Source organism: Drosophila albomicans, chromosome 3, assembly GCF_009650485.2.
Source record: "Drosophila albomicans strain 15112-1751.03 chromosome 3, ASM965048v2, whole genome shotgun sequence".
In the NCBI taxonomy this organism is placed as follows: Eukaryota; Metazoa; Arthropoda; class Insecta; order Diptera; family Drosophilidae; genus Drosophila; species Drosophila albomicans.
The window spans coordinates 33,865,458-33,877,475 of NC_047629.2; positions in this window are offsets into that span (position 1 = coordinate 33,865,458).

A 12,018-nucleotide genomic window follows, 5' to 3' on the forward strand; every position below is an offset into this window, starting at 1 on the left:
TATGTATGTGTTCACTGTACAGGCCAACCACACACGACCTCCTCTGATCCATTACCCGGCATAGAAATCCTCACAGATATTGTTTGGCCTCAGTTCAATGTGCCTGCGGTGGCTCATCCGAGACACTTAAACCAAATGCCCATTATTAACTGTCCTCGTCTCTCTCCTCTCCTCTCTTCTCGCCTCGTCTCGCCACGTCTCGCTCTCCTCTTGACGACATGTGAAATAGCAAAAGCCAGAGGCGAGTGAATGTGTGTGCAGCTTTTGAGTGGTTCGCAGAATTCTCTCTTGTGCGGTCTCTGGCTCAGCGACTGCGAATTGAATTGAAGATGAAATGACATCTAATTAAAATCATTTTGAATTCAGCTCCTTCAAGAGTTCTCGCAGACAAAGTGTTGGCTTTGCTTTGAAGTTGCGCCAGTCAGCAAAACACCAGTCGCCTTTTGGTTTAATGATTGCCTAGAATGCGAGTGATAAAAAAAGATGAACTAAATCATATTACAAAGCGAGCAGACCCTAGTGAATTTTTAAATGGAAAACGGTTTAAATTCAAGCCGTGTAAATTGTATTTGCATTCGGGTAAAAGCAGTCCTTAAAGGGCCTCAACTTGAACCGAAGAATGAAACCGTTGGGGGAAAAGAAGTGCCACAATTTTTTTATAAAATTCTTATTTAAAATTTTGATTATTCAAAATATTATTCAAAATGGGTATCGGTATCGACTGTAGCCTTCTTACTTGTTTATATTATTTTTAAATTTATAACTTAAAATAAAAATTTCTTTTAGACTGTAGAACATTTTTTCTTCAGTCTTACAGAAAAGTCATCAAACCCCCAATACAAAATTACTCCATTTATCGATCCTTCAATAAAAAGACAAGCTTACACACATTTTGCTAACTGTTTTGCTTGGCCTAATGTGTCCATCAATGTAAGCTGTTTTGCAAATGAAACAAAAAACCGGAATGGCACATAATTAGAGTGGAAAGTAAATGCCGCAATTGGATGTCACTCAATGTGAGAGGCAATTTCTGATAGCAAGAAAATAAAAATGCCAGTTGATTGGATTTCTTCTTTTTTATGTTTAACGACTTCGAGCCAGATATTAAAAAACGGAATGATCGACAGGTCATAAAACGAAGTATAGGAAAAACAGAATCGAGTCATAAATACCAGAGCAACATCAAAATGTATAAAAGGTAATGCTAGGACAGAAGGAAGTAAGGAAGGAAGAACTTGGTAACGGGACACACAAAAATTAATAAACAACATTTTGCGGCATGCTGTATTTAATTTCAGCTCACTCTCACTCTCTATCTCTTTCAGTCTCAGATCTGAGCTTGAAGTAAGATATTTGATTTTAAAAATAACTCGGCAGGACTCCTTTGAAAGAAACTTCTCCTGCGCATCGTCAGCTCTTTGTGGTGACGCTGTCATGGCAGCAGCAGCAACCGTTGCACGAGGAGACTCGTCATCAACCACGCCCACTTCCACACACACACACTCGTACACACACACTCGCTCGCTCGTTGAGGTATCTAAAGGATGTGCAGACGCTTTTCTCATAACAAAGGAAAAGCAGCTTATACATACATACGAGTAAGTAGCAATGGTTTTTAGTAGATAGCTCACGAGTGCTAACCGTTTGCTCGTGTGTGTTCTTGCCTTGCACTTTTATCAAGTGAAGCATTTTTTGGGCATTGTCCTTGCCAAAAGGAAGCTGTGGCAAGCAACAGCATCAGCAGCAGGAGGCAACTGGAGGCTGCCAGTGAGGTGTTTATCAAAGCAATTCAACTCTTTGATTTGCTGACAAACCTGAAGGAATGACTGAGAATATAAAAGTATTCGATGGCAGCAGTTACCCTGTTCTGCCACCCACCTGCCTGCTACCATTCTTTCATTCAGCGCTTCCCTACTGTGCAGACTGAAATTAAGTATACGCCGCGTGGCGCATGTAAAAGGCTGCCGAGAGTGGCGTACAACAAAAACCTAACTCAACACGGCATTTCCGGCATCGGCATTGACAACGACAGCTCCATCTCCATCACCAACTCCATGCTGTGCAGCTATTTTGCATAACAAATGGCCAGAAATAAACTGGTAAATAGAAAGTGCAATGCGATTTCATTCAAGCGCATTTATAAATAGCGCTCGCTTTTGTGCGGGAATTGTAAATTGCATTTTACAATTTGTCAACAGCCACTGTGAAATTTTGCTTAATTGGCTTTATATAATTTTTTTACTGTTTCGTTGTTGTTTTTCCATGTGCTTCTTGCGTTGTTTGTTGCCCCGCATTTTTGCGGTTGCATCAACATGAAAAATTCTCCGGCAATAATATTATATCGATTTGTTCACAGCAAAAATGAAACCAATTAAATTAATTCACACATAAAATTGCTTCTACTAAAAAAGAACTCGCATACAATTCATAGTAATTTAGTGAGCTTAACTTTTTTCTATGTGCGGTGGCATGCCACAAATCGAGGCATCACACAAAAAACTCATTGCATGCATGATCACGTCGCGATTAAATGCATAACTAAAGTGGCCAAGGATAGATGCTATCGCATTTATTTATGTGCTGCGACAAACTTTGAGCTGCTATAATATTCATTTTGTCGCAGTAGTATATTAATTTAATTGCCAGCAGCATCAGATATCGAATGAGATCGTTAGACAAATCGTACTTTTGATTCTCTTATTATTGTTTTCTCTATGAATTTAAGTAAAATAGCGTGTTATATGTATAATATTTTTAGCATGATTATTGTTTGTCTTAGAAATTTTTTAATAAGCGTTGGCAATAAATTTTCATTATTTTCTTTTCAACTTTATAAGTATTTAAAATTATGTTGCATTTATGTATATATTTTAATTGAAAGAAGTTCTTAATATTTGTACTATAAGCTTACAATCTAATATTATATATTTTGAATGTAGTACTATATCAATATACCAATTATAGAATTAGGTATATTTCAGAATTTTTGCAGTTTATTAATTTCGTATATCTAAAGAATGATTACCGCACTGTTTTTGATATTTTGTACTATATGGTGTATTTTTAATGCAGTCCTATATCAATATACCAATTATAATATTCATTCTATTTTAGTATTTTCGCGGTACATTAATTTGGTATATTTTATACTTAAATGCTTTATCACTTCCTTTCAATAGAAGTTGACTATTAAATTTTATAAATTTTTTTTTAATAATATGATTATGTTAAACAATTTTTCGTTCATATAATATAAGGTTGGCCAAAATTGAAAATTGAAAATTGGTTGAAAATTCAATAAAAATACCGCAAGACTTTTTGGCCAACCTTATATATACTACTATTAATTCAACAAGAATCCATTTATCGTATATTTACTCGTATATCATTTAATCAGTTTACATTTTATTTTTGATTACCGAAACTATTTAATTCCAATTATTTTAAATGAAATAAAAATATGTATCTTAAAGCGCTTACAGAGTATCGCATATTCATTTACTTAACTGCTCTTGAACTGTTATTTGTTGGTCAGAAGCGATGTCCAGGGTCAAGTAAACCGCAAAACATTCGACAATGAAGTTTCGACTCAGTTTTCTCATTTCTCCTCCGACTTTTGCGACTCTTCATTGCAATGCTTAACTGTAAATATTAACAGCACACACAGCTGCCAATGCAGCAGACAAAGATACAGATGGAGATGGCGATGGAGATGCTGTGGAAGTTTCAGATACAGATGCAATTACACTTACTTCGAGGTTGACCCGAAGCAATGCGCGTTTCCTTTTGGTTTAATTGCGCTTGCAAAGCTTGCAACGTGCAACAAGATGGCAACACTGACTGCAAGCTGTTGTTGTCCCTGCTGTCAGCGGCATCAGCACGTTCAGTAAAATTTCTGTTTAATTTCGTTTTCATTTCCGCGCTCCCACACGGCGTCGTGTGCATCGGACGCCATTTATTTGCCTAGCACTAGCACAGAGATGTGGAAGGCGGAAGAGGAAGAGTTGTGCTAAAGGCGAAAGACGAAAGGCGGGGGAAAATCCAAAAGGGGGGAAAACAGAGCACGGCACGTTCCAGCAGCCAATCAATTCGACAGCTCACATACAAGTGTACGCAGACAACAAGCCGAACAGGTATCGCGTCGATAGCAATCCTTAAACATATTTATACATACGAAAATACATGTGCACTTTATATGTATATGTGTGTGTGTTTGCATGCAAGAGAGAGAGAGAGAGAGAGAGAGAGAGAGAGAGAGAGAGAGAGGGGAGAAGCGTAGCATAAATTTCATTTATATCCTTTGGCTGTCTCAGCGCCGCCATTGCCATTGCCAGAGTTGCCACGGCTCCGTCATTTATTATTCAACGGAAATGAGCACAAAAACTGCGTCTGATAAGTGCGAGAGAGAGTTGTACGTGTGTTTGTGCTCCCCTCCTCTTCTCCTGCCTCCTTCCTCCTTCTTCCTTTATGTCTGCAGCGGTTGGCCTTTATTGTTGCCCGCGGACGCGTTTCGCTTATGTTGAGAATTAAAAGTAACTCTTAACTCTCTTCGGCAACTGGCTGCGTCTTTGTTGCGGAAGTCGCTGCGAAATTGCCAACATCCGACATAAAGGAAGAACTAACACAATATCAACAACACTGCAGCAGCAGTAAAGAGTTACACGTGTATTCAATGTGTGGGCGGAAAATATAAAGAAAGAGCGAGAAATATGTAGAAATATGTTATGGAAAGCATAACCAAGGACGCTTCAGTAGCTTGTCCGTTCGCAGCCAGGCAATATGAGTGCTCATTTCCGGTGCGCATAACGGAAGTGATTTGTGATGTCTCACTGCGAGTTGATATGCAGAAAAAGAGAGAGAGAGAAACGCAGTGTAAACAAAATGAAGACATATGAGCCCAATCAGAGAAGAAGCGAGATAGGTAACGAGAGAAAAAGAGAGCGAAATAATAAGAGAGAATGTGAAAAGTAGTGATCAAATTAAAGACGTAAAAAAGAGTAAAAAAGGTAGACAATATACAAGAATAGATCAAGAAATTGGGAAAACGAAACTGCGGTTCAATATATAAAACAGGAATTATTATCTAAACTTGCGGATATAATAAATAAAATGATTAAAAAATAAATAACAATAACATAAAATTGACTTTAAAATATGATGTATTAGACATTATTGAGTTTATTTCATTGTTTTAATCAAAACTGCATTGTAAACAAAATGGAAACCGAAAATAATTTCCATTACCACAATTTATTTAACGTGACTCCTATAGAATGTTAGCTTTTTTAATTGACTTTCAATATTTTACGAAAAATGTAATTATTTGCATACTATAAAATTCAACCAACAGATTTGAGTTCATATAAAACAGATTTATCGCGCTTGCTTTACCATGCACACACAAACACACACACACATACTCCCAGGCAGAAAGAGGCAAAACAACCGATCCAATCGGAGCATTCGTCACCACATCCAACTTGCCCGTGGCGCTTATTAAAACCAAACATAAACAACAGTATCAACAATAACAAATAACACAAGCACTCACACACACGTGTTCCACCCACAAACACACACACATATACACAGAGGCACACACACATTCATAGCTACTGCCTGGGGCCAGGACTTTTCAATTTTTTGCACATTTGCGGCACAAAGTATGCAACAGTCAGCAGCAAAGTAGGAGCAGTAGCATGAAAGTAATCCAGACAAAACTTGGAGTGTATACACGTGCACACACACACACACACACACACACATACACACCAGCAGCACATACTTGTACATATAAAAATAACATTGTATTTGTGGTCGTATCTTTCAGTTTTGTCGAAACATATGCAAAACGCGCATTTCAAATTGCCGCATGGCGAATGAGCATGAGCATAAACATACTATATACGAGTATATATATTCGAATGTGACTGCGAATGTGAATGTGAATACGAATGCGAATGTGACTGCGAATTTCGAAGAGTTTTTTATACAAAATGTAAATTTTGCATACCCTATAAACAATCGGAAATCTACGAAACGGAAATAAAATTGCTAAGTCAATATAAGAAATCTAGAGAGAAGAGAATAAAATTCAAGAGTTTATTATCGAAATAAACTAATAGCACGTCAATGAATCTTCTAATTCGTGTCAGAATTAACACTAATGTATCTGTTCTTATAATGCTTATCCACGTTTGTTTTGTATATTAAAAAATAATATGCCAGAAAATATATTGAAGAGTTTATTACCAAAATAAACGAAAAACACATCAATGAATCTTAAAATGTTGTCATAATTAAGACTTATTTATATAAATTTTTTTATTCTTATATTTTTTACATAGAAAACATAAAAAAAGAAAATAATATAGATTAACAGAGCACCAATTACCCTTTTAATTTATGATCCTCACATAAGAATATAGTCTGCCGAAAATGGATCTCATTTATATAAGAATTATGCCTAACATATATTTTATTTATTATTTATTTTATAAAGTTTGTTTCAAAAGTTTGTTTTCATTTTATTTCAAAAGTATCTCCTCGTCGAGCAGCCTCGATTCACATTTTTTCCGCTGACGTAGTCGTCATCATCAGCAGCAGCTGAAGAAGATGAACTGAAACGCTTTGCTTGATATTCATATTTCGAATGCCATTTTGTATGACTTATTATGAATGAAGGAAGCTGTAGTCGCTGTCGGGTCGGAGTCGTGGCGGGGACATTTACCTGCTGCTTGCAAATGCAAATGTTGAGCAATTTGTCATTTGCATAACGCAGTTACTGAGATTCCTCAATTCTGCGTGATTTATTTGTGTGTGTGTGTGTTTTTGTGTGCTTCGTCGTGTGAGCAATCGACAGCACTTAAAACACTTACAAAGTACGTAGTGGATGAAAGTTGTTTGGACCAAAGAAGCCTTCAATAAAACACTTGATAAATGCTCAGTGTGTGTGTGCGGCAAGGTACACCATCAATTGCCGATCAACAACTAGACGTATGCGTAATGTTTGCGCATTGCTTTATCAACTTATCGCCGTCGCAGATTTTAGTTGCTTGCTATGTATGCGATTCATTTCCGGCTTTGGCTCATTTTTATTGCAAATTGAATTTGCTGTGTCACGTGCCTGGCTACTTTGTCAATAATTTTTTAACTTTCTAAACTGGCGCAAGAATGGCCATCTATGTTGTGCACACACAGGGTGACCTAGTGAGTGAAAATTGCAGCTCGCTAGACAAATATAGATGATGTTCATTTTCAGTATGAACATGAAAACTAGATTTAATTAAATGCATTAGAAGGCAAAGTATGCCTTTGCTTTACATTCCCATGTGTTTAAATTCAGGATGAATAACTGGCTGCCTAGATAAATATGTACGTCCACATTTTTGCTAACTTCATTTGGTTGCTCTTATTCTATGGTTCTTTAAAATAAAGCATTGCTATGAACAGGGTGTTCGCTGATACTCAAAGCAAAATTTTTTATGCATCCTTAATTTCGTAATTTGATATATTCATAACATCCTACTTTACTAAATGCTCAACATTAATTACCATAACAAATATTTCAGCACAAATTTATATAAATAAATTAAATATTTTCAGATATGAATAAAAAGAGTAATATTGGAAATTAGATTTTTATCAATGTTAAATGTTGAAGCTTAATTAATATTTGTGAGTAATATTGAAAATTCGTTTTTATACCCGCTACCCATAGGGTAGAAGGGTATTATAACTTTGTGCCGGCAGGAAATGTATGTAACAGGTAGAAGGAGGCATCTCCGACCCTATAAAGTATATATATTCTTGATCAGCGTCAACAGCCGAGACGATATAGCCATGTCCGTCTGTCCGTCCGTCCGTCTGTCCGTCTGTCCGTATGAACACCTAGATCTCAGAGACTATAAGAGATAGAGCTATAATTTTTTTTCGACAGCATTTGTTATGTTTGCACGCAGATCAAGTTTGTTTCAAATTTTTGCCACGCCCACTTCCGCCCCCGCAAATCAGAGTTACGAATTTTGGTATATACAGTAATAACTATAATAGTTATGATCCCTGAAAATTTGGTTGCGATCAGAAAAAAATTGTGGAAGCTATTTAAGAAATACTTTTGTATGGGCAAAAACGCCTACTTACTAGGGGTCTTAGTTGCTTTGGCTGACAATCTGGTATATTGTGCCGTCTATGGTATATTTTGAATGCGGTACTATATCGATATACCATATATACCATTTGGTATATTTTAGTATTTTTGCGGTATATTTGGTATATTTTGAGAATAATACCGCAAAATATATTGCTTTTATTTAAAATGGGTAGCGGGTATCTCACAGTCGAGCACACTCGACTGTAGCTTTCTTACTTGTTAATGTTAAGGCTTAAGTAATATTTAAACTTTTCCACACCCTGTATTTCATGCAAGTCAGTTTCCTACTATTGCAAATATGAGTATTTTTTTCGTAGCCATAAAATGCAGCTGCAACTTTTTCGTTGTCGTCGTCGCCGCCATCGCTTTGCAACAAAGAACTTGCAACTATTGTTATTCTTGCCATTGCTCACTTGGTCGTTGCACTTAAAGTGCTATGTGTGTGAGTGTGAGTGTGTTGAGTGACCTAGTGAACCCACAAATATGCCGCACATGCTGACCAAATCGCCATCAGTGCAGCAGGGAGAGAGAGAGTGCTGTGAAAGCGGCATTGTCCTGCCGCGATGACGACGCGATGTCCGTCCCCATGTCCATGTTGTCCATGTGCTGCTCCACATGGCGGGCATCATTTGTCAATGTCGGTCCACACTCTGGCCACACACAACAACAACACACACGCAACCTCATTGGACGTCTCGCGCTGTTGCACCTCTTGTTGCCGCTGCTGTTGCCGTTGCAGTGGCATGTTTGTTGCGCGTAATTCCTCAGCGTCAGCAAAAGTTTCGTTGTTATTGCTGCTGTTCTTATTACGGGCTTGTAGTCGCTTTTCATGGCATTGCATAAAATTTACACACTATGCGTACACCTGTCTTCCACTCCCCTCTTTCCCCCTCCTTCAAGCAGAGTAACCGAAATGGAAATGAAAGCACACAACATATACAACAACAAACACACCCCTTTGATGTAGTTGTCAGAACGAAAAGTCATTGTTTCCTCTGCCCTAATTAGTCGTCCTTTGCATTCACAAGCGACTTAAAATGTTTTCATTGATAATTCTTTTTGCCCTCCATAAAGTGCCGAGAACTAATTTAATTGCAACTGAATTCATAAATAATTAAGTTTTGTTCATTTCAAATAAAATGGATTCCAGGAATATTACATAGCTTTTGCCAACACTTTTTGCGGCTTTACTATAAATGAATTTTTACTTTTCATTTATTTTTGTTACGTAGTTACTTGAGTTTGTTTAGAGTTTAAGGAGTATTTGCTATTCATGTATTTCTGCTCGGCTGAGAGTAGAAATCAAAATGTTATTTACGGGCAACAATAATTCATTCTACAAAACTTACAATTACAAATAATCAATTGGTTATTACCAAAAAGTGTGAAGAGTTCAGTATTGACACAATTGTCTTTTATCATAATGTAATCATACATCAAAATTCAAATTATACTTCACACACTTCATATTCTTAATATGTCTGCGTAAACCTCATACTGTTCGCTTATTTGACACTCGGTGCATACTATTTATACTTGATATTCTTCCTATACTACGTATACTTGATACACTTCTCATACTACGTATACTTGACATTATTCCTATCCATGTACATATATTTGATAATTTTCGCGTGGTTCGTATACTTGACATTCTTCGCATCTACGTATACTTGATATTCTTCCTATACTTCGTATACTTGATTTTCTTCGGATACTACGTATATTTGACATTCTCCGCGTACTACGTATACTTTATATACAGAATATACTGCTTACATACTTTATATACTACATACATGTCAGTACCACGTATACCAAATATACTGCGTATACTTTATATTCGAAATATGCTTTGAATAATTTACACTCTTCTCATATGACGTATACTTTATACATCTACTGCATTTCTATAATTATGTACAGCGTATACTTTATATTCTAAATACACTATGCATACTTGATTCACAAACACGATATTAAGCCTTTAGTACAATTAGTTGTAAAATAAATTCATTTTATCATGTACAAAATAAATAAGAAATAATTGACAAAAATGAAAATATTGAGTGCTAAATTAAATTTGTATAAAACTTAAATATGATTTGAAAATTAAAGAATAAATGTTAAACAAAACAAAATATTAAATTCAAATTTAAATGATCGTTACTTATTATAGGCTTTTAGTTTGCATTCTTCTTCATGTTACAGCGACTAACGAAACAATCTATAAAATGTGTTGTCAGCTTGTTGGTTTATCCTGTCCACCCAGTCTTTTTGTTCATCTTTTGGTCAGATTATTCGTCCGACTGTCTGTCATTGTGTCACCTTGTCATGCAAAGCGACCACAGCCACAAAATGCCAAGCTAAACTCACTGGCGACAAAGTGCTACACAGCGCAAAAATGCTAATGCTCATTAAAAAACTTGTCGAAAGAGCAACAAAATAAAATAAAAAATGTGGACACGCAAAAAGCAAAAAAGATGAAGAATAAAAATGCCATTCTAATTGCACGGAAAAACCACAGCCACAAAACCCGACGCGTGCGTCGCCAAACAGGCAAATGAACCCAGCCACGTGAAGGAGGCCACCATAAAGCGCTCAATTATAATGCCTTGGAGCGGACAAGAGCCACAAAAAGTCGTTATCCGAAATATTTGACATGTGTCTGTCGTTGGACCTCGTTTCGTTGGGCGTTGGATGGGCTTGTTTTCGGGCGGGTCAGAACAACAATGCTCGAACCCTGAGAACTCTGAGAACTGTGACTGCGTAATGGCAATGAAAATGAAAACGAGAATGGAAGTGGAGCTGGAGCTCGGACTCGGACTGAGGTGCTTGAGTTACGCTTGGCTAAGCATTCGCATTAGCAGCAATTAACAATCTGCTGGCAGCTCATAAAATACATGCGAAATTCATTGGGAGACTGCCCACAAAAAGTTCAAGGTTCAATGGCGTACACAGCGTATGCGTGATTTCATTTCACAGCCCAAAAGTATGCAGAGGAAAATGTGCTGAAGCTTTTGGCATGCAATAAACCAAAAACGGAACAAAAGCTATGACAGCGATATCGAAGTTCGTATACTCTATTATAAATACTGTAAAAAAAACTTAATAATAATTAAGCATTTAAGCATATTTGCTAGGTATATGTATAATTTGTATTATCCATAAATAAATACTCAATCAATGTCTGCTGTTGATAGTTTTTATACACATTCGAAGAATGTTAGCATAAAGTTAAAGAAAGCAATACAAACTGAAGAGACATATATTTAGAAAAATATTTCTCTTGGATAATTTTTTCTTTAATATATTTAGCACAATTGAAAATATTTTTAAGTTAAATACTTTTGTGATTTTATAGAAATATTTTCTTTTGCAAAAATTATAAAACAAATTAAGCTTAACTATTCTTAAAAGGCAACGGCAATTGCCATCACAAAGCAAATAACTTAAGAAGGAGGCACAGAGAGGCAGACAGGGAAAAGGATTGCGACTCTTTTCGCTTGTGTGCTGTGATAAGAGAACGCTTCAAACTTTAACTTGACACGAAATTATAAAAAACTTTCGTTGCACACTCATATCTGCCCCTCTCAACGAACTTTCGAAAACACATACGAACACACATACAAACACACACACACCCACATACTCATTCACCACAAGCACACACAAAGCAAATGAATTTTTAAGTGCACCCCAGTTGGGTTGGGATTCTTCTTGGCTGGGGCTTAGATGCAAACCCCATCGAAATTGCTGGGGCTGCAACGCTTAACATTTTTCAAGAGCGTCGGCGGACAACTTATGACAGACAAGTGAAGTTGAGGTTGCCAACAAAGTCAGAGGCAGAGTGAAGAATGAGTAAA